Source organism: Sus scrofa, chromosome 2 (assembly GCF_000003025.6).
Source record: "Sus scrofa isolate TJ Tabasco breed Duroc chromosome 2, Sscrofa11.1, whole genome shotgun sequence".
NCBI classification, from domain to species: Eukaryota; Metazoa; Chordata; class Mammalia; order Artiodactyla; family Suidae; genus Sus; species Sus scrofa.
The window spans coordinates 64,026,392-64,049,866 of record NC_010444.4 but is presented as its reverse complement, the minus strand read 5'-3'; the positions used below and the strand labels follow the sequence as shown (position 1 = coordinate 64,049,866).

Below are 23,475 nucleotides of genomic sequence, written 5' to 3'. Positions count from 1 at the left end.
TGGGGAAATGTGTGCTCTGAAGGGGAAAGAGCCAGTGCAATGGCCCTGAGGAGGGTTCTTATTCCAGATGTTCAAGGCTCAAAATATAGCCAGGGTACAAAGAGAATGAGCAAGAGAGAATGGTGAGAGGTCATGTCAGAAGAGTTTTGAGGAAAGAGGTGGCTGACACTTCAAGGCACACGAAGCCCCCTCTTCACATTCTGTGTCTTAGAATTTATTAAATTTAATTTGAAGGAATCTTGAGACTAGACAAGGATCCCCTCCTTATTTTAATGTGTTGGTTGTACTTCTGGTTTCTGTCTAAGATCACCTTGGAATATATGGAGTCAGTTACCTCAGTTCTCAGAACTGCTCCTCACTCCCCTCCACACACACACACTCATCTGGGACCATGTTACTACCAGGCTCTTCTCACTGCTTCCCCAGACAAATTCCTTAGAAAAGAAAAGAAAAGATACAAATCAAGTGGTCAGTGTTAAACTACCTTTACTCTAGAGAATGAAGAAATAGTGTCCAAATTTTAATTGATGAGCCTACAATGGACATGTGAACTTGGTACTGCATTTTAACATGACCATTTTCTGCTCTGCATTTAAATAAATGTTAAAACTCAGTTTAAAAATAGAGATAAAGGAAAGAAATGGACATGGGGCAGAGAAAAGATCTAATTAGCACACGTAGCCCCTGAAACATGGTAAAGAAAAAAAGCTTCCTTGATTTTGGCATCATTCCAGCCCCAGTTATATCTCCTTGATTCCCAGAATACCTAATAAAGCAGCGAAAACAATTTATACGAAAGAGAGAGGAGTTATATATTTACTATGTCAAGACAACAAATGGACACCTGCCAGAAATATGAGCAAAGCAATTATGAGAAAAATGAATACATGCACATTTTACAAAAAGAAACCTACAATGGAGAAAAACAGTGATGAAACATTAAAAAGATTTCTCTGAATGCTATTAAATGCAAAATGTTGGAATCAGTAACTGAATTTTTAATCTTGTATCTACCTTATATTATCAGTTTGAATGTATAGAGACAATGAATATTCTAAATGTTCATATACTTATAGAAATAGTGAGAAGAGTGGTATCCAACTTCCTAAGGTGGTAAATAGGTTTATTCAACATATGTGAAAATTTTCACGTAATTCCTTCCTGTGAGTATATGAATGAATATTACTGGCGATTACTCTATTTGTTTAATCATGTGTTTGTGTGTAGTTATGTGTATTTGTATGTTTGCATGTGTATACTTGGTGGCCAATAATGTAAAAGACATGCTTGATTTTGGATACATTCATAAAATTAGAAATTTGCTGCAGTAGAGAAAAAATTTGTTTTAAAAGAAGGCATATTTATGCTCTGAGGGAAATGCAGTATGAAGGAAGGGCCCATCAAAAGAGGCAGGCTGCAGAGAGAAAGGCGGCAGTGTAGGTACTGATGGCACCTCAGGCTCAAGGGACCACACACTGATGGCTCCACTAGCATCATCACAGCACCCACCTCAGGCTCCTGATCTGTTAGTCTTGTACTTGTTCCATGTTTGTATCACCACACTTGTTTTATGTGTCCCAGTAGTGGGATAAGACTGGCCCATCTCTTGCTGTTCTTTGTAGTGTTCCTGCCTCTCTTATTCTTGTGGTTTGGGCTTTGATCTCTTTTTGGACAAATCCCATGGACACAATCTAATCCTGGTTCTGTCCCTCATCCAACATGGCAGTGACCCTCTCAGACCATTCTCTATAAAATCCTGCATATTCCATGACAATCTACCCCCTTTCTTTATTGGATTTATCCCTGTCAACCCTCGCTCATACAAGCATTTACTTCATTGGTTTTGCTTTCTCCGTTATTGGCAATTAATCTCTTGGCTCTGGGTTAGTCTGGTTAGGCTCTCAGGTGACTTTAAGTTCTCCACCTACATTTTCTCTGAATCCTTCCTGAATTTCCTACTGGACTTTCAGATTCTTCTGGATGGAGTCACTGGAAGGTCTCACTGTGAAAGCCCAGTTCCTCCCTGGATGGTTAATGATGGAGACTAAAGTCTGTCCCCAGAAAGGGCAGCAGAAAGGAGTGAAGCACTGATTTTCCAACCAGACTTAGGACTCCAAAAGCAGTAACAATGTCCTGCCCATCCAAGGTTGTACTTGCTGTGGGGCTGTAGCAGGGGAGCTATTTACAGATCCTTATGTTGGCTTATTAGGCAATGCTTCCATTGTTACTCCCACTTCTGTGCACATCATTATCCTCTGGGATCCTGGTATGGACAGAAGAAAGTTTTTCCCACTGGTTCTCTGTTCCCAGGAGATTAGCTCAGAAGACACATGAATTCAGTTTTTATTACACTTTCTCCATGTTTTCCAGAAGTCTAACTTTGCACTTTATCATAATCTTTAGTTAATAGTTTCTCAAAATCTGAAACTGAAGAAACTTTTTAAATAGGTCTCATGAACCCCCAAAGTATTATCTTGCAGTGGGAACATCTCCTGAGAGCTCAAAAAATTTCTGTTTTCTTTTACAACAAGGGGTAGAGGTGTGCTCCTTTGCTATAGGTATATAGGTACTATAATCATGTCTTGATGATTTTGACAAGTCTATTAGGAGAATCATGCTTAGCACACATATTAAAAGCTGTCATTCTGTGCTTCATTTATAATGTTAATTATAAGATATATTTACATACTTTATGCGCCATGAAATTAGCTTAGAATCTTATATGCATTGTCTTCTTTTATTTTCACAAAAGTACCTTTTCTGATGTCTGTACTGTTATGTACCTTATTCTACATTTCCAGAAATGGGTCTGAAAAGGGTGAAGGGATATGTCCAAAGTTATGAACTGAGTAAGGGATGAGCTTTGATTAGAACTGCATCAAGAATTTTTCGGTCCTCATGCTCTGGGCCAACAGGTATCCACTGGAGTGATGTTGCCTCTAAGGAACACCTGGCACTGTCCAGAAATAATGGTTGCCCCAACCTGGGAGGTGCTAACTGCCACCTAGTGGTTTGAGGACAGGGATGCTTCTCTACATCCCGTGATGCTCAGGATGGCCTCCACATAAAAGAATCATCCAGCACAAATGTGAACAGTAGGAAGATGGGAAATACTATGCCAGACCAGAACATCTCCAACATCAATGTGTACAAGAATCACTAGAGGATCCTTTCCAGATTAAGATTCTGATTGAGTAGGTCTAAGACGGGCCCAGATTTTCTGCATTTGCTACTTGAGGTTGAGGCTGCAGACCTATGGACCATTCTTTCAGTGTAGAGACTGTGGTCCAGTATTACAGTCATATTTTTTAAGGCCTTCTCCACCAAGAAACCCCCCTGTCCACATCAGGTCTGACCTTAGGTGGTCAAAATATGGCTCAGTTTCTGCATGTTCCAGTTTATGTGTGTTTTTTGAGTGTTTCTTTCAGGACAGGAAATGAATCTTTTAGGACTCTGGTTCCTTCTCTATAAATAGGGAAATTCCACCCATGCTACAGAGTTGGTGTGCAAAGTTAGTAATAATTTAGACCTGATAAAAATGACTTTGAACAGAACAGATGTTCAATCAAGAAGAACTATTGTGACTATGCCCCAGTTCTTCATTTACTAAGATTTACATGACATCAGAGGATCACTCAGGTCTGAAAATGAGTCAAACATTGACTTGTTCCTGGAAGATAATGAGCTGTCATCTTGCAGAAGCATCTCCCCCAGGGCCCCACACACGGAGAAGAGTGCTTGAGAGGCCACCATTAGGTGCACTCAGGGATATAACCTCTGACCCCCTCACATTGGGTATAAGGGGCTACAGTAAGAATTTTTAGAATCTTCAGGCTATGTTACTATGTTCCTATGTTCCACTCTTGGGAATATCTGCAAAGCTTCTGTTTCTTGGAAAAACAAATTATTCTATTAACTCTTTGTATCTCCCTTGTTTTACTTCTATATATAGCATATAACTTATAAATGTGTTTATGAAAAGAAGTAGGAAATGCTTGTGTGTCCACTTGCCCCATATAGAATTTTATTTTTTTACACCCAAGTAGATTGTACTTTACCAATCCTTGCTTTGAGACTTTAAATAAATTTTCCAGCTTTATTGAGATATAATTGATGTATTTTGGTTTTTTAATTTTTAAAGTTTTATTGAAGTATAGTTGATTTACAATGTTGTGATAATTTATTCTGTACAACAAAGTGTGCCAGTCATACATATACACATATCCATTTTCTTTCAGATTCTTTTTCCCACACAGAGTATCACAGAATATTGGGTAGAGTTCTCTGTGCTATACAGCAGGTCCACACTGGCCAATCACAACATTGTGCGATTTTAAAGCACACAACATGATGATAGGATACAGATATAATTTGTAAAATTATTGCCACAATATCATTAGTGAATATATCCACCACTTCATATAATTCCTTTTTTGGTGGTAAGAACATTTAATATATACTTTCTTAGCAATTTTCAAGCACATAATACAGTCTTGTTGAACCTAACCCCTATTCTGTACATTAGATCTCCAGAATTTCTATAGTTTATAACTGGAAGTTTGTACTTTGATCAACATCTCCACTTTTCCCCCTACTCCTTAAGTCCCAGGCAACCATACATTTCTCTTTGTTCTATAAGTCTGGCTTTTTTTAGATAACCACATATAAGAGGGCTTGTACAGGTTTGTCCTTCTTTGTCTGATTTAGTTCATTTCTTATAATGCCCTTATGTTCAACATGTTGTTGCAAATGACATTCTTCCTTTATTTTTAATGCTGAATAATATTTGAAATAATTCAGGGTTAAAATGAATATTTGAATTATATATGTAATTTATATCATATATAATTATATACATCACATATTATATATATCACATTTTATTTATCCATTCTTTCATTGATGGAGACAGTATGTTTTTATATATATCTTGGCTATTATAAAATAATAGTTCAATGAACATATGAAGGTGAAGGTGCATATATCTCTTTGAGGTAGTGATTTTGTTGCCACTGTGTATATACCCCAGTGCAAGATTTCTGAATCATATGGTAGTTCTATTTTTAATTTTTTTAAGGAAACTCTATATTATTTTTTTTGTTGACCAAACCAGTTTACATTCTCACCAGTGTTGTTCAGGCATTCTTTTTTCTTCATATCCTAGCAAGCAGTTGATATCTTTTGTCACTTGGGTAATACAATTCCTACCAGATGTGACTTTGGTTTTCCTTTCCCTGAGGAGTAGTGATGTTGAACGTCTTTTCATGTGCCTGTTGGTCATATGTTTGTCTTTGGGAAAATCTCTATTTCAGTCCTCTGTCCACTTTTCCTCAATCAGATGATGATGATGATGATTACTGAGTTGTATGAGATCCTTATATAATTTGGATGTTAACCACTCATTAGAAATATAGTGTCCATATATTTTATCAGTACCACGGATTGCCTTTTCTTTCTTTTCCTTTTTTTTTTTGTCTTTTTATGGCCGCATCTGTGGCATATAGAAGTTCCTGGGCCAGGGGTCTAATTGGAGCTGCAGCCTACACCATAGCCATGGAAACCCTGGGTCTGAGCCCCATCTGCAACCTATCCTGCAGCTTGGGATCCTTAACCCAGTGAGGACAGGGATTGAACCCACATCCTCACTGAGACAATGTCAGGTCCTTAAACTGCTGAGCTGCAATGGGAACTCCAGATTGCCTTTTCATGTTGTTGTTTCTTTTACTATGTAGAAACATTTTTGTATGATGTAATCCTGTTTATTTTTGGTTTTGTTCATTGTGCTTTTTGGTGTCATATCCAAAACATCATTGCCAAGACACATGTCAGGGAAATTTTACCCAAATTTTCTGCTAATACTTTTATTGTTATGATCTTACATTTGAGTTCATCCATTTCTCATTAAATTTTGTGACTAGTGTAAAATAGCTGTCTATTTTCATTAGTTTGCGTGTAACAAGTTTCCCCAACACCATTTATGAAAGAGACTATACTCTATCCATTGAGTATTCTGGGTGCCTTTGTCCAATACTAGTTGACCATTTATGCATGTGTTTATTTCTGAGTTCTCAACTCCACTCCATTGGTGTTTGTGTCTGTTTTTATGCCAGTGCCATATTATTTTGCTTATGATAGCTTTGGTAATATAGCTTGAAATCAGAAAGTGTGACATTTATATCTTTGTTTTTTCTTTTTCAGACCTGCTTTAGCTCCTCAGAGTTTCCTGTAGTTTCATATGAAATTTAGAATTGATTTCTCTGTTTCTAAGAAAACTGACATTGCAATTTTGAAAGGAGTTACACTGAAACCATAGATGTCTTAGAGTAATGTGAACATTTTAATAATGCTAATTCTTCTGATTCATAGATACATGATATTGTTCCATTCATGTGTACCTTCTTCAACTCCTTTCATGAATCTCTTAACTGTTTAGTGACTATATATTTGATGTCTTGGTAGTTTTTCTTCCATTTTGATGCTATTATAATTGAGATATTTTTCTTAACTTTCCTAGATTGTTCATTATTAGTGTATAAAAGCATAACTGATTTTACATTTTGATTTTCTATTCTGCAAATTTACCAAATGGTTTATTCTTTCTACTGTTTTTTTTCGTGGTGCCTTTACTGTTTACTGTATGTAAGGACATATCTGCAGTTAAAGACATTTAATTCTTTCTTTCCAATTTAGATGACTTTATTTTCTTGCCTAATTGCTCTGGTGAGGACTTTCTGTACTATGTTGAATAGAAGTGGTGAGAGTGAGAACTCTTGAATATTTCTGACCTTGAAGGAAAAGCCATCAACTTTCTATCATTTCATATGATGTTAGCAGTCAGCTTGTCATATATGGTCTTTTTATTGTATGCTTTATAGCATTCCTTCTATACTGACTTTGTTGTGGTTTTATCATAAAAGAATGCTGAATTTTATCAAATGCTTTCTCTGTATCTATTGTGATGGTCATATGATATTTAGCTTTAATTCCATTAATGTGGTAATATTACATTTATTGATTTGCTTATGTTGAACCATCATTTTTTTCCCAGAGATAGATCCCTTGTGATCATGGGGCATGATCTTTTTAGTGAGATGTTGAATTGGTTTACCACTATTTTGTGTAGAATTTTTTCATGTATATTCATCAGTGTTATTGGCCTGTAGTGTCCTTTTTTTTTTCTTTAAAACAAAACTACACTTTTAAAAACAGCTTTACTGACATATAATTCACAAGTCATACAATTCACTCATTCAAAATGTACAATTTTGGAGTTCCTGTCATGCCACAGTGAAAACAAATCCAACTAGGAACCATGAGGTTGTGGGTTCAATCCCTGGCCTTGATCAGTGGGTTAAGGAACTGGTGTTGCCGTGAGTTGTGGCGTAGGCCAGCAGCTACAGCTCCAATTCGACCCCTAGCCTGGGAACCTCCATATGCCACAGGTGCAGCCCTAAAAAGACAAAATATAAATATATATATATATATATATATATATATATATATATATACAATTTAATGTTTTTAGTATATTTACAGATATGTGTAACCATCACCAAATTTGGAACTTTTTAATTACCTCAAAAATAAATTGCATATTTTTTATCTATTTCCTCCCCATTCCCTCCAGACCTAAGTAGCTATTAATCTTCCTTTTGTCTATAAATTTCTCTTTTCTGGATATTTCAAATAAATGGAACCATATAATATGGAGTTATTTGTAACTGTCGTCTTTCACTCACAATAACCTTTTCAAGATTCATGCATGTTGCAGCATGTATCAGTAAGCATATCATTCCATTTTATGGCCAAATAATATTCCATGTTTAGATATATAACATTTTATTTATACATGCAAAAATGTAATTTTGTTATGTCAATTATATATACATCAATAATTTTTAAATTGACAAAGAAAATGAAAATATATTTCCCCAAAAATGATATACAAATGGCCAATAAGCACATGAAAACTTGCTCAATATCATCGAAAAAACGTAAATTAAAACTACTTTGAATTTATTAGCTTTCTTAGAGTGTCTTTGTCTGGCTTTTGTATCAGCATAATGCTGGTCTCAGAAAGTGAATTTGAAAGTATTCACTCTTGAATTTTTTAGAAAAATTTGAGAATGGGCAGTCATGCTTTAACTGTTTGGTAGAATTCACCAATGAAACCACCTGGTCCTGAATTTTTCTTTCTTGGGAGATTTCATTCTTTTCTTGGTCATATTTCCTTGATTGTACATGTCCTTTAAGATTTGTATTGCTATGTTCATATATGAAGAAGCCGTTAGCTCATCCAGGCTTTACTGACTGCTTAGGCAAGAAAGACCATCTTTCCTTAGCCCCTTTAGAAATTCTGATGCATTGTCAGAAGTAGTCTGTGGGTATTCCTGCTCTACACATTTTTTCTCTTTTTTGGGGGTCATAGAGTTTCCTTGTGATTGCATAATTTTTCATGTCCTGCAAAGCCAGTTAGAGAGGACTGATAGCCTCCTGTTTGCTTTCCACATGTTGATGATATATTTTGAAATCTCTGTGTTTTCTCCCATCCCCTTTGATTCTGGCTGGACTTCTGTACTTGATCACTAGCCTTCTGCAAAATCTCATTCTCAGTGCCTCTAGGGCCATGTACAAGGAGCCCACCATGGTGGAGAGTGTTTTGTGGATGAAGTGCATTAACTCTTCAGGATGCTTGTAGGCCAGTTGGAGTGATCCAGAAGCAAGCTCATTGCTGGGCTTCCTGATAGAGATGATGAAGCAGTTGTTAGAATCTGATTACTAATGATACTCTCAAAGGGTCCTGGCTGCTGTTCTTCCAATGTGTCCCCACCCCCTTGTCACAAAGCACAATTCTGTAACAAAGTTTTCTGGATGGGCATGAAAAAATTGAGTCTCTTTGGCAGTATTCTACACATCTGGAGGAGCTAGGCACTCACTCAAATGCTCTCACTTTCCACCACAGTAGAAATCACAGGCCAAAAGTTCTCCTTGGCACTGAGCTGATCCACCTCAGGAAAGGCATGATGCTGGAGCAACCACTACCCTGAAACCTAAAGAAAGCCAGATGCTTCCAATGAGAGACATGGATATGAGAAACAACTTGCCTGGAAAAAAGCATGGAAAAAGGCAGGTCCACTATACAACAAACAATGTCTTGAATAAAAGCTTAATGAATTTCTAGAGGTCATGCTTGCTACAAGAGAACAAGAACATATATTATAAAGGTTATTACATCACTGCAACTCTTAGATAACCTTGCAAGTTGTGTAGAAGTTGACCAGACAAAGATGTTTGTCAGATAAACCCCTTGGACAGAGAACTCCAGGAATTGGCAGTTGGTAATTGGATTGAGAAAGCTCATAAATGAAAAGAATTAACTTGATGTGTGTGAGACACAACCAGTATCTAATATAAATAGAGGTAGTGTGGTTCATCCTAGGGGACTTTGTTGAAAGTCTACTACTCTTTTTTCCTTTTTTTTTTTGCCATTTCTAGGGCTGCTTCTGCGGCACATGGAGGTTCCCAGGCTAGGGGTCTAATCAGAGCTGTAGCTGCCGGCCTACACCAGAGCCACAGAAATACAGGATCCAAGCCACATCTGCAACCTACACCACAGCTCATGGCAATGCCAGGTCCTTAACCCACTGAGCAAGGCCAGGGATCGAACCCGCATCCTCATGGTTCCTAGCCAGATTCATTAACCACTGCGCCACGATGGGAACTCCAAAAGTCTACTATTCTTGAATTTATGGATGTGAGGTGAGCACATTAGTGTAGAATGAACACATTGGGGTGATAGGATCACACACATTATACTCAATGTAGAGAATCACAGCTTCTGTGATCTGAACAGGTATACTCCCATTTGATAATATATATTGTAATAAACTATATGATTTAAGACAGCTTGTTATGAAGCAATAGTTAGCTTATATAACAACAAAATCAAACATCAATGAGGGCAGATATGATAATCCACTGCTTTTTTTGGTTTATGATCTGATTTGGAGACAATATATGGGATTATTATTTACATTTATTTCAGATACCTCTCTTATCTGTTGGCTACTTTAAGGATCCATTCCAGGAGTTCTCATCGTGGCTCAGTGGTTAACAAACCCAACTATTGTCCATGAGGTCACAGGTTAGATCCCTCACCTTGCTCAGCGGGTTAAGGATCTGGCATTGCTATGAGCTGTGGTGTCTGTCGCAGACATGGCTGGAATCCTGCATTACTATGGTTGTAACATAGGCTGGCAGCTACATCTCCAACTGGACCCTAGCCTGGGAACCTCAATATGCATCAGGTGCAGCCCTAAAAAGACATAAATAAATAAAGTGTCATTTAGAAAAAAAAAGGATAAATTCCAGGGGACTTGGAGAAGTTGGAAGAACATGCATGTTGTGCAGAAATAAATGGAGATCCTGAAGCACATGGCAGGATAAAAATTTAAGCTTTTTTGTGAGTCATTCTTTTGTCAGGAATATTGAAGATAACTAAGCAGGAAGGAGGTAAATGATGGTTCACCAAGATCTTGTTCATCCCTTACTTCTGATTCTTTACTGGTTATAACAAAATTTAGAAAGGGGAAAATCCTTATTTCAAAGAAATAGAGGAGTCATAATTGTATACGATACAGGATTTTTTTTATAATTTTTTTATTTTGCCACTGTACAGCAAGGGGGTCAGGTTATCCTTACGTGTATACATTATAATTACATTTTTTCCCCCACCATTTGTTCTGTAGCAACATGAGTATCTAGACATAGTTCTCAATGCTACTCAGCAGGATCTCCTTGTATATCTATTCGAAGTTGTGTCTGATAAGCCCAAGCTCCCGATCCCTCCCACTCCCTCCCTCTCCCATCAGGCAGCCACAAGTCTCTTCTCCACGTCCATGATTTTCTTTTCTGAGGAGATGTTCATTTGTGCTGGATATTAGATTCCAGTTATAAGTGATATCCGATGGTATTTGTCTTTGTCTTTCTGGCTCATTTCACTCAGGATGAGATTCTCTAGTTCCATCCATGTTGCTGCAAATGGCATCATGTCATCCTTTTTTATGGCTGAGTAGTATTCCATTGTGTATATATAACACATCTTCCGAATCCAGTCATCTGTCGATGGACATTTGGGTTGTTTCCACGTCCTGGCTATTGTGAATAGTGCTGCAATGAACATGCGGGTGCATGTGTCTCTTTTGAGTAGAGCTTTTTCCGGATAGATGCCCAAGAGTGGGATTGCAGGGTCATATGGAAGTTCTATGTATAGATTTCTAAGGTATCTCCAAACTGTTCTCCATAGTGGCTGTACCAGTTGACATTGCCACCAACAGTGCAGGAGGGTTCCCTTTTCTCCACAGCCCCTCCAGCACTTGTTATTTGTGGATTTATGAATGACGGCCATTCCGACTGGTGTGAGGTGGTATCTCATGGTAGTTTTGATTTGCATTTCTCTTATAATCAGCGATGTTGAGCATTTTTTCATGTGTTTGCTGGCCATCTGTATATCTTCTTTGGAGAAATGTCTACTCAGGTCTTTTGCCCATTTTTCCATTGATTGATTGGTTTTTTTGCTGTTGAGTTGTATAAGTTGCTGATATATTCTAGAGATTAAGCACTTGTCGGTTGCATCATTTGAAACTATTTTCTCCCATTCTGTAAGTTGTCTTTTTGTTTTCTTTTTGGTTTCCTTTGCTGTGCAAAAGCTTTTCAGTTTTATGAGGTCCCATGGGTTTATTTTTGCTCTAATTTCTATTGCTTTGGGAGACTGACCTGAGAAATTATTCATGATGTTGATGTCAGAGAGTGTTTTGCCTATGTTGTCTTCTAGGAGTTTGGTGGTGTCCTGTCGTATATTGAAGTCTTTCAGCCATTTGGAGTTGATTTTTGTGCATGGTATGAGGGTGTGTTCTAGTTTCATTGCTTTGCATGCAGCTGTCCAGGTTTCCTAGCAATGCTTGCTGAATAGACTTTCTTTTTCCCATTTGATGTTCTTGCCTCCCTTGTCAAAGATTAATTGACCATAGGTGTCAGGGTTTATTTCTGGGTTCTCTATTCTGTTCCATTGGTCTGTCTGTCTGTTTTGATACCAGTACCACACTGTTTTGAGGACTGTGGCTTTGTAGTATTTCTTGAAGTCTGGGAGAGTTTTGCCTCCTGCTTGGTTTTTGTTTCTCAGGATTGCTTTGGTGATTCTGGGTCTTTTGTGGTTCCATAGAAATGTTTGGATTGTTTGTTCTAGTTCTGTGAAAAATGTCCTGGGTAATTTGATAGGGATTGCATTGAATCTGTAGATTGCTTTGGGTAGTATGGCCATTTTTACCATATAGATTTTCCAATCCAGGAACATGGAATATCTTTCCATTTCTTTACATCTTCTTTGATTTCTTTGATTAAAGTTTTATAGTTCTTGGTGTATAAGTCCTTTACCTCCTTGGTCAGGTGTATTCCGAGGTATTTGATTTTGTGAGGTACAATTTTGAAAGGTATCGTATTTTTGTATTCCTTTTCTAATATTTCATTGCTGGTATACAGAAATGCAACTGACTTCTGAATGTTAATCTTCTATCCTGCTACTTTGCTGAATTTATTAATCAGTTCAAGGAGTTTTAGGGTTGAGTCCTTAGGGTTTTCTATGTATAGTATCATGTCATCTGCATACAGTGACAGTTTTATATCTTCTCTTCCTATATGGATGCCTTTTATTTCTTTTGTTTGTCTAATTGCTGTGGCTAGAAATTCCAAAACTATGTTGAAGAGCAGTGGTGAGAGTGGGCATCCCTGTCTTATTCCGGATTTGAGTGAGAAGGCTTTCAGTTTTTCCCCATTGAGGATTATATTTGCTGTGGGTTTATCATAAATGCTTTTGATTATATTCAGGAATGTTCCCTCTATACCCACTTTGGCGAGGGTCTTGATCATGAATGGATGTTGGACTTTGTCAAATGCTTTTTCTTTGACTTTTTTTTGTTAATGTGGTGTATGATACTGATTGATTTGCGTATGTTGAACCATCCTTGTGAACCTGGGATGAACCCTACCTGGTCATGGTGTATAATTTTTTTGATATGTTGTTGGATTCGGTTGGCTAAGATTTTGTTGAAAATTTTTGCATCTATATTTGTCAATGATATTGGCCGATAGTTTTCTTTTTTGGTGGTATCTCTGTCTGGTTTTGGAATGTGGCTGATGGTGGCCTCATAGAATGTCTTTGGGAGTATTCCGTCTTCTTCAACCTTTGGAAAGAGTTTAAGGAGGATGGGCACCAATTCCTCTTTATATGTTTGATAGAATTCACCTGTGAAGCCATCTGGTCCTGGACTTTTATTTATAGGGAGTGATTTTATGACCTCTTCAATTTCGTTTCTAGTGATCGGTCTGTTCAGTTGGTCTGTTTCTACTTGATTCAGTTTTGGTTAAGATTCTAGAAGATTGTCCATTTCTTCCAGATTGTCAAACTTGTTGCCATATAGTTGTTCATAGTATTCTCTTATGGTTTTTTGTATTTCTGCTGTATCCATTGTAATTTCTCCTTTTTCTTTATAATTTTGGTGATTTGGGTTTTTCTCTCTTTTTATTGAGTCTGACCAGGGGTTTGTCAATTTTGTTTACCTTTTCAAAGAACCAGCTCTTGGTTTTATTAATTTTCTCTATGTTTTTTGAGTCTCTATTTTATTGATTTCTTCTTTGATCTTTATAATTTCCTTCCTTCTGCTGATTTAGGACTTTTTTGTTCTTTTTCTAATTCGTTTAGGTGGAGGTTTAAGTTGTCCATTTGGGATCTTTCTTCTTTTTTGAGAAAGGCCTGTATTGCTATAAATTTCCCTCTGAGCACTGCTTTCGCAGCATCCCATAGATTTTGAGAGGTTGTGTCTTCATTATCGTTTGTTTCAAGGTAGTTTTTAATTTCCTTCTTGATTTCCTCATTGACCCATTGGTTTTTTAGTAGCATGTTGTTTAGTCTCCATGGAGTAGGTTTTTTCTCTTTGCTTTTCCCATGGTTGATTTCTAATTTCATGGCATTGTGGTCAGAGAAGATACTTGAGATAATTTCTATGCTCCTAAATTTATTGAGATTAGCCTTGTGTCCCAATATGTGGTCGATTCTTGAGAATGTTCCATGAGCATTTGAGAAGAATGTGTATTCTGATTTTTTTGGATGTAGTGTCCTGAAGATATCCATTAAGTCTAACTTTTCTATTGTTTCCTTTAGTATCTCTGTTGCTTTATTGGTTTTCTGTCTAGAGGATCTGTCCATTGATGTGAGGGGGGTATTAAGGTCTCCTACTATGATTGTATTCTCATCAATATCTCCCTTTATGTCTGTTAATATTTGTTGTATGTATCTGGGTGCTCCTATATTTGGGGCATATATGTTGATGATAGTAACATCCTCTCCTTGGATGGATCCCTCAATCATTAAGTAGTGTCCTTCTTTGTCTTTCTTTATGTCTTTTGTTTTAAAGTCTATTTTGACTGATATGAGCGTTGGGACTCCTGCTTTTCTGTCATGTCTATTGGCGTGAAGTAATTTTCCCCACCCTTTCACTTTCAATCTATATGTATCTTTTGTCCTAAGGTGAGTTTCTTGTAGGCAGCATATTGAAGGTTTTTGCCTCTTTATCCACTCAGCCACTCTGTGTCTTTTGATTGGGGCATTCAGTCCATTGACATTTAAGGTGATAATTGATAGATGATTATTTATTGCCATTTGAACCTCGTGTTCCAGTTGATCCTATGGTTCTCCATTCTTCCTTTCTTTTTTTTTTTTTGGTTGGATGATCTCCTGTTATTATCTGCTTGAGTGTATTTTTTTTCATTTTTTGCAAATGCAATATTTGCTTTTGGCTTGTGGTTGCCCTGTTTTTTAAGTATGCTAACCCCTTCCCATAATTGTGTGTTTTATTAGCCTGATGGTCCTGTAAGTTCAAACACTTCATTACTATATTAAAATTAAGAAGAGAAACGTACAAAGAAACAAACAAAAAGGGTTATTTACTTCCTAACATCCCTTGCCCACATTTTATGGTTTTGATGACTCTTTTTTATTTTTTTCTTTTTAATTTTATTTTTTTGAAGCATGTTCATGATTAAATCTGTATGCTGGCTTATTTGAGTGACTGCTCTCTGATTGTGGTTTCCTCAGTCCTAGTTCTTCCTCTTCTTCTTCTTCTTTTTTTCTTTTCTTTTTTCTTCCCTTTCCTTCCTTTCTTTTTGGTTTAGAGAAGCCCTTTCAATATTTCCTTTAACCTGGATTTTGTGTTGCTGTATTCTTTAAGTTTTTGTTTGTTGGAAAAAATTTTTATTTCCCCTTCTATTTTAATTGATATTCTTGCTGGATAGAGTATTGTAGGTTGCATATTTTTTTTCCTTTTAGCACTTTAAATATCTCTTGCCATTCCCTCCTGGCCTGTAGTGTTTCTGTAGAGAAATCAGCTGATAATCTTGTGGGGGTTCCCTTGTAGGTAACATTCTGTTTTTCTCTTGCTACCTTTAGGATCCTCTCTTTATCACTAAATTTTGCCATTTTTATTATAATGTGTCTTGGTGTGGGTCTATTTGGGTTCAACTTGTTTGGGGCTCTCTGTGCGTCCTGTATCTTGAATCCAGTATCCTTTAGATTTGGGAAGTTTCCATCGATAATTTCTTCAAATATATTTTCCATTCCCTTATCTTTTTCTACTCCTTCTGAAATTCCTATTATGCATAGATTGGCCCACTTTATATTATCCCATAGGTCTCTTATAATGCTTTCATGTTTTTTGATTTGGTTTTCTGTCTGCTGACCTGATTGGGTGATTTCCATTATTCTGTCTTCCACATCACTGATTCGTTCTTCTGCATTATTCATTCTGGTTTTTACTGCCCGTAGTTCAGTTTGCATCTCTGCAAATGAATGTTCTAGTTTTTCTTGGCTCCTCCTTATATTTTCTAGTTCCTTTCTGAGGGTATCTGCATTACTGTTCATATCTTCTCTGAATTCCTTCAGTATTTTCACTATTTCTCTTTTGAACTGCAGGTCTGTCTGACTGCAGAGATCTGTTTCACTGTTGACTATTTCAGGTGAGTTCTCCTGTTGGTTTGACTGGGGGTGGTTTCTCAGCTTCTTCATCTTACTTGTTGTTTCTTTCTCCTGATGGAGTTGTACTGTCCATGACTGGGCGGTGTTTGACTTGTCACTGCGGTGGAATATTTCCTGAGGTCTGGCATTGTTGGTCAATCTTTTTTGAGGCAGTGTGGCTTTTCTGGAGTGTTGATGGGGCTAACAGTGTTTCTTTGAAGCAAAGGAGTACTTCCTGAGGGCATACAGGATTGGGAGGTCCATACCACGATGGTAGCAGATTTCACTTGGTCATGCAGAGCTTGCTCTGGTGTTTTTAGGCTGTGGGGTTCTTGCAGGGGGTTGGTGGTGTTGGGCAGCTGTTCCTCAGGAGTGCAGCACCCCCTGGGGGCTGGAGCAGCTATCTGGTTCACTGAGAACCTAAGAAGCTCTTCCCTAGGGCAGCCCAACTCAGAAGGAAGGCCTGCGAATGTAGGCGGATGTTTTCACAGTCTGGCTAAGCTTGTTGCAGCTTTTCTGGGCTGCAGGGGCTCCTCCAGGGGGCTGGTGGTGCTGAGCAGATATTCCGTGGAGTGGGAACCCCCTGAGGGCTTGGGTGGCTAGCAGGGATGCTGAAAACCCAAGAGGCTCCTCCCCAGGGCAGCCTGACTCAGAAAGACCGTCTGAGATCTTTTCCTGGCTCGGGCAGGCTTGTTGCAGCTTTTCTGGGCTGCAGGGGGTCCTGCCTGGAGCTGGAATTCCTATGCAGCTGATCCACTAGGTTTCGGCACCCCCTGAGGTCTTGGGCGGGTAGCAGGGCCACTGGAAACCCATGAGGCTCCTCCCCAGGGCAGCCTGACTCAGAAAGACCGCCTGAGATCTTTTCCTGGCTCGGGCAGGCTTGTTGCAGCTTTTCTGGGCTGCAGGGGGTCCTGCCTGGAGCTGGCAGTCCTGATCCACTAGGTCTCGGCACCCCCTGGGGTCTTGAGCTGGTAGCAGGGCCACTGAAAACCCAGGAGGCTCCTCCCCAGGGCAGCCCGACTCAGAAAAACCGTCCGAGAATTAGGCTGATCTATTTATGGCCTGGCTAGGCTTCTTCTAGCTTTTCTAGGCTGCAGGCCTTTTCTTGGGGGCTGGTGGTGTTTGGTGCTGCTCTGCGGAAGTGTAGTCCCTCCAAAGGGCAAGCAGATCTGTGCAGGGACAGCCCCTGTGGTGGTAGGCTTCAGGCAATTGTTGAGGCCAGCCCTCCTGGATGGCAGGCAGCCCCAGGTTTGGTGAGAGCGTAGGGGGTGGCAGGGGTGGGGGGAGGGGATGCACTGGGAAGCACAGCTTTCTGCTAGCTAGCAGGCCTGTAAGCTTGCTGTGGCATGGGGAGTATTCTATGAGACCCACCCCTTCTTCTCTCCCCTCCCCAGAATGGGCGCAGACCAGGCTCTTCTCTCAGGTTCCCTCTGAGGTGGCTTTCCACTTCCCTGCCCCTAGAGTATTGCTCCCTTCCTCTGCAACAGCTTTGTTTTCTAGTCTCCCAGGCAGTCTCTGCCCTGCCAAGTCACAGACCGGTTTCTAGACCTCCCAAGCAGTCTCCGTTCCACCCCAACCCGCAGCCCGTTCTCGGGGACTATCCTCTGGAGTCGAGGTCTCGGTGCTCAGCCCCCCCAGGCATCTCAATTTTTGGTGACTGTGCCCGTAGTTTAGATGGTCCGTTCGGTTCTTGATCAGCTTTTCAGTACTCCAACTTACTGCTACTCTCTTCTCTGCATGTGGAGATTCCTCCAGTTCGTTTGATCTTTCCCCTGTGTAGGTGACTTTCCAGGGTGCGGGATCCCTTTCTCCTCCTCAGTTCCCTTTTGGGAGCGCCCGTCCCGCTCAGATTCACCTTCTCTCACTCTCCTCTTTTCTCCCGATCTGCCCAGTAATGTCACGAACTTCTTGCCATTATTGGAGTTTAGGTTCCTCTGCCAGCGATTGGTTGCTGTTCTGTGTGAGTCATTTATTCTGTAGATGTGCTTTTTTTGTTGTGTTTGTGGGAGAGGGTGAGCGTGTCCCCCTATTCCTCCGCCATCTTGTCCTCTCTCCCTGATACAGGAATTTTTGAAGCCAACAAATGGCATGATCAAGGAGAAGAAAATAGCATAAAACCAACACGTCATTCACTTCAAAGTAAAAACCCTCTCACATGTGAACACCAATCTTCCATACTTTGATGAGTAGATATAAAGAGTAAATAAATATTTTGTACAGTAATGAAATGTGAGGCTTAAATTTTGCTATGTTTATGGTCATCTCTGACAAAAAACCATATTATTTTATTTATTCACACTTGCCTTTCAATACAGATTCCACTGGGATTGGTGATAAATTTTTATCAATGATGGTGGTGGGTATTGGGGACCCAGGGTGAATAATTATATAATACCAAGAGACCAGTTATAAAACTCAGTAGCAGGAATACAATGGAGCATGACAATGGGAGAAAAATTATGTATACATGTATGTGTAACTGAGGCCCCATGCTGTACAGTGGGAAGAAAAAAGTGTGTTGGGGGAAATAATAAATGAATGAATGAATGAATAAGTAAATAAATAAGAATAAAGTCAGTATTATTGCAATAATTAAGGTAGTGACACAGAATTACAAATACAAAGTGAAAACATTAGTTTCAGATTTTTCCTATTGAATTATAATTGCATAAGTGGCTTTATCTGTCACATGTAGTTTTTTCCATGTGAGTGATAAAACTCATGACCACTCTTTCAGCAAAAAAAAAAAAAATAAAGGCTTACTTGTTAAGATAAATGTCATTTCAGAGAAAAAAAGTCACCTTTATGAAAACAAATATGTCCCATAAAGGAAATGGAAATTTCCAAATATTTCTCATCCATGTTTGGGAAAAACTTGGGAAAATAGAAAAATGGAAGACTCTACCTATATCATACAGATGAAAAGTTTAATCAAATGAATTACCTAAATCATATAGAGAGGCGGAAATCAAAGAAATGGAAATATTCAGCAATAAATATAAAGAGCAAGTGCTATTTCTACTATCAAATCAAAGAATTGCTATCTCTGCCACTAACCTGCTGAGTCTTGTGGTCACGGGCACTTCTTCAGTCATAGGACAATTGGCCCTTTTATTGCTGTTACCCTAAATAATATTTTTAGAGCCCTCTTTATGTCTTTATTTCTCAGACTGTATATGAAGGGGTTCAGCATGGGTGTGACCACAGTGTACATCACCGAGGCTGTTGCACTTGACTGTGAGCTGTGGGTAGCAGCAGAGCTAACATACACTCCTAAGCCTGTACAATAAAATAAGGAAACAACAGAGAGATGTGATGCACAGGTGGAAAATGCTTTATACTTCCTCCAAGCTGATGAGATTCCATGTATGGAAGGAATTATCCTGGAGTAAGAGTAAAGTATCCCAGCAAGGGGAACGCCACCAAACAGCCCAACTCCAAAATACATCGCTGTATTATTAAGAAAGGTATCCCCACTGGCAATTTGGACCATCTGTTTTAATTCACAGAAAAAGTGGGGGATATCCAAGACTGCACAGAAAGACAGCCTCAAAGCCAGTAAGCTTTGTAATAAAGGAATTAAGTGCACCTATCACCCAGGATATAAGCACCAGAATTCCACAGAGAATAGGGTTCATTATGACTGTGTAGTACAGCGGGTGGAAGATGGCCACAGAATGGTCATAGGACATCACAGTCAGAAAGAAGATGTCCAATTGTATAAAGAGTAAGAGAAAATACATCTGGATGATGCAGCCTTCATAAGAAATGACTTGGCTTTGAATATGTATATCCACCAGCATCTTTGGGATGGTGATGGAAGTAAAACAGATGTCCACAAAGGACAGGTTGGAGAGGAAGAAGTACATGGGTGTGTGGAGGTGGGAGTCTGAGCTGACAGCCAGGATGATGAACAGGCTTCCAAGCATGGTGATGAGGTACATGGAGAGGAAAAGCCCAAATATGAGAGGCAGCAGTTGTGGGTCCTCTGAAAATCCAAGAAGAATAAATTCTGAAATTTGTGTATCATTGCCTGGAACCATGTAGTCGTCCTCACTACTTGGAAAGAAAAAATAACGTGATTAATTTATATATGATGAGCATTAACGTAGTAAAATGCTATAAATTATATTTTGGAGTCATTTTAAAGGACCTTCTGTGATGTGTTATTTTAAAGTCCTGGCTCAGACTCAGATTTTCCCCCAAGAGTTGATGTATTATAGAATTATGATGCAAAATTCTTTCATGCATTTGAGGAATTTGATGCATTTGAAGATGCTAGAATACCATGTTCTAGAGTAAAAGTACAGGCTCCTGAGGACAAAATTCGCAACAATCCAGTAATGAAGAAAAAATATACATTAGCTAATTAAAACATATACTATTTCTTTTTTGAAGGTTCTGTTTTATTTTTAAAATATTTTCTATTATAGTTGATTATGGTATTGTGCCAATTTCTGCTGTACAGCCTACACAGACACAGTCATATATACATATATACATATATATTCTCTTTCTCATACTATCTTCCATCATGTTTATCCCAAAAGATTGGATATAGTTCCCTGTGCTATATAGTAGGACCTCATTGACCATCTATTCTAAATGTAATTGTTTGTATCTACTAACCCAAAACTCCCTCTTCATCCCACCGTCCTTCTCCCTTGTTCTTTATGACTATGATTCTTATTTTTTGCAGATAGATTCCTTTGTGCCATATTTTAGATCCACATATAAGTGATATCATACATATATCATTTTTTTTGACTTTTTGCCATTTCGTGGGCTGCTCTGGTGGCAAATGGATGTTCTCAGACTAGGGGTCAAATCGGAGCTGTAGCCACTGGCCTATGCCAGAGCCACAGCAACGAGGGATCCAAGCCTCATCTGCAACCTACACCACAGCTCACGGCCATGCCAGATCATTAACCCACTGAGCAAGGCTAGGGATCAAACCCACAACCTCATGGTTCTTAGTTGGATTTGTTAACCACTGTGCCACGATGGGAACTCCACATATATCATTTCTTTTTTTTTTCTTTTTCTTTTCCCACTGTACAGCAAGGGGATCAAGTTATCCTTATATGCATACATTACATTTATATTTTTTCACCACCGTTTCTTCTGTTGCAACATGAGTATCTAGACAAAATTCTCAATGCTACTCAGCAGGATCTCCTTGTATATCTATTCGAAGTTGTGTCTGATAAGCCCAAGCTCCCGATCCCTCCAACTCCCTCCCTCTCCCATCAGGCAGCCACAAGTCTTTTCTCCAAGTCCATGATTATCTTTTCTGAGGAGATGTTCATTTGTGCTGGATATTAGATTCCAGTTATTAAGTGATATCATATGGTATTTGTCTTTGTCTTTCTGGCTCATTTCACTCAGTATGAGATTCTCTAATTCCATCCATGTTGCTGCAAATGGCATTATGTCATTCTTTTTTATGGCTGAGTAGTATTCCATTGTGTATATATACCACATCATCCGAATTCAATCATCTGTTGATGGACATTTGGGTTGTTTCCATGTCCTGGCTATTGTGACACATATATCATTTCTAATAGTGACAAGTGCTATGGGGAAAAAAGCAGGTATAAAATAGAGCAAATTTAGCTGTTATATTTTACTGGAGTTCAGAAAGATCTAAAAACTGGTGACATTTTAACAGAGAGAACTAAAGGAAAACAAAGGTTAAGACACCAGGTTGTCTGGGGGATGAATGTACCCTGTTGTGGGAAGACTTAGTACGAAGACTCCGAGGTTGGCATTTGCTTCAAAGAATCAAGACTCAAAAGGAAGCCAAAGTATCAGGGGGAATGAGCAAGCGGGAGAAGATGGTGTCAGAGAGTGCTGAGGAACAAGGTGGGCTCCGTTCTATAGCTGAAACTTCAAGACACAGGGAGTCCCTCCCTCACATGTTGTTACTTTCATATGTCTTTGTTTCAAATGCTCATGTGAATAGAAATGCCTCCCTTCCTTATTTTCATCTCTTTGTAAACATTGTGGTCTCTGTATTTTAAGGGTCACATTTTGGAGTATATCAACCTAAGTGCCATTGCCTAGAGAACAGCTCATTCCACACAACACACACATACACAGACAGAGAGACAGACACATACACACACACACACACAAACCCCATGTACATCACTTTGTGGCTCACTGGGATGTGTACTCTCTGGATCTTCTCACTTCTAGCCACATAAATAGAAATAAAATGATATAAGCAATGAGGTCCTACTGTATAGCACAGGGGATTATACCCAGTCTCTTGGGACAGACATGATGGAAGAGAATATGAGAAAGGGAATATGACTGGATCACTTTGCCATACTGAAGAAATTGGCACAAGGCTGTAAATTAACTACAATGTAATAGTTTTAAAAAATAAATGATATAAATCAAGCTGTCAACATCAAATTATCTTTACCCCAAAGAATGTAGAAATAGTACTAAAATTCTAGTAGCAAGCCTCCCAAGGACTTGGGGCTCCATTTAATATGACCATTCTGTGCCATGTTTTAAAAGAAAAATTAAAAAGCAGTTCTAAAAACAGAGAGAGAAAAAAGAAAGGGACATGTGGAGGAAAATAAGATCCACACTGTGGGTCTCACCTCTTAGTGGTTGCCTTGTTCTAGGTCACAGGCATTGGGTTATGTATACTTTGGTTCCATGGACACTTCATTCTCTAGAACAAATCTAATACCACAGGTGGTTTACTCCACGGGCATCCCCATCCTGAATCCTTACATCTACAAAACAAGATCTAATAAGCTCAGGTGATCCCTGAGAGATTGCAATGAGGAGAATGTTCCTTTGTTTCTGCCAGTAGTCTAACTCCAGTTATATCATGGATGTCGAGAACACGTAATAAAACAGCTTCAAGAAATTTATCAAAGAAGAAAGGAGGAGTCACGTCTTTAGGATGTCATGACAGCTTACTGATTAAACACCCTGCTAGAAAAGCAAGCAAAGGGATTAAACCCACAATTTGCAGAAGAAAATATACAATGTACAGCAACAAATGAGGATTTTAAAACACAAATCATAAAATAAATTTCTAAATGATTTTAAATGCAAAACTTCTGAATCAGAAAACCATTTGAACCTTTCATGTATCATATATTAGCAGTTTGAGTTTAGGAAGGCTACAGATCCATCTAAAATGTTAATGTCCTTATTCTATTAGTGGGGATAGTTGTATCCACCCTTCTAAGTTGGTAGACAAATTCAGTCAATATACGGAAAGAACTTAGTGTAATTCTTTCATGTTACTAAGTGAATGATTATCACTAGTGATGAGATTTGTCTGATTTTTTTCTTCTCCCTAACAAATATCTCTATTGCTTTCACACATCTTCCTAATGAAGAATTACAGAGTAAAGCTCATTAGCATACCAGTTTTGCAT

The 23,475-nt window shown here is 38.7% G+C and overlaps 1 pseudogene; it reads right to left on the bottom strand.

The window, feature by feature from the left end:
- On the bottom strand, nucleotides 19,242-19,938 carry LOC100520180 (annotated as a pseudogene).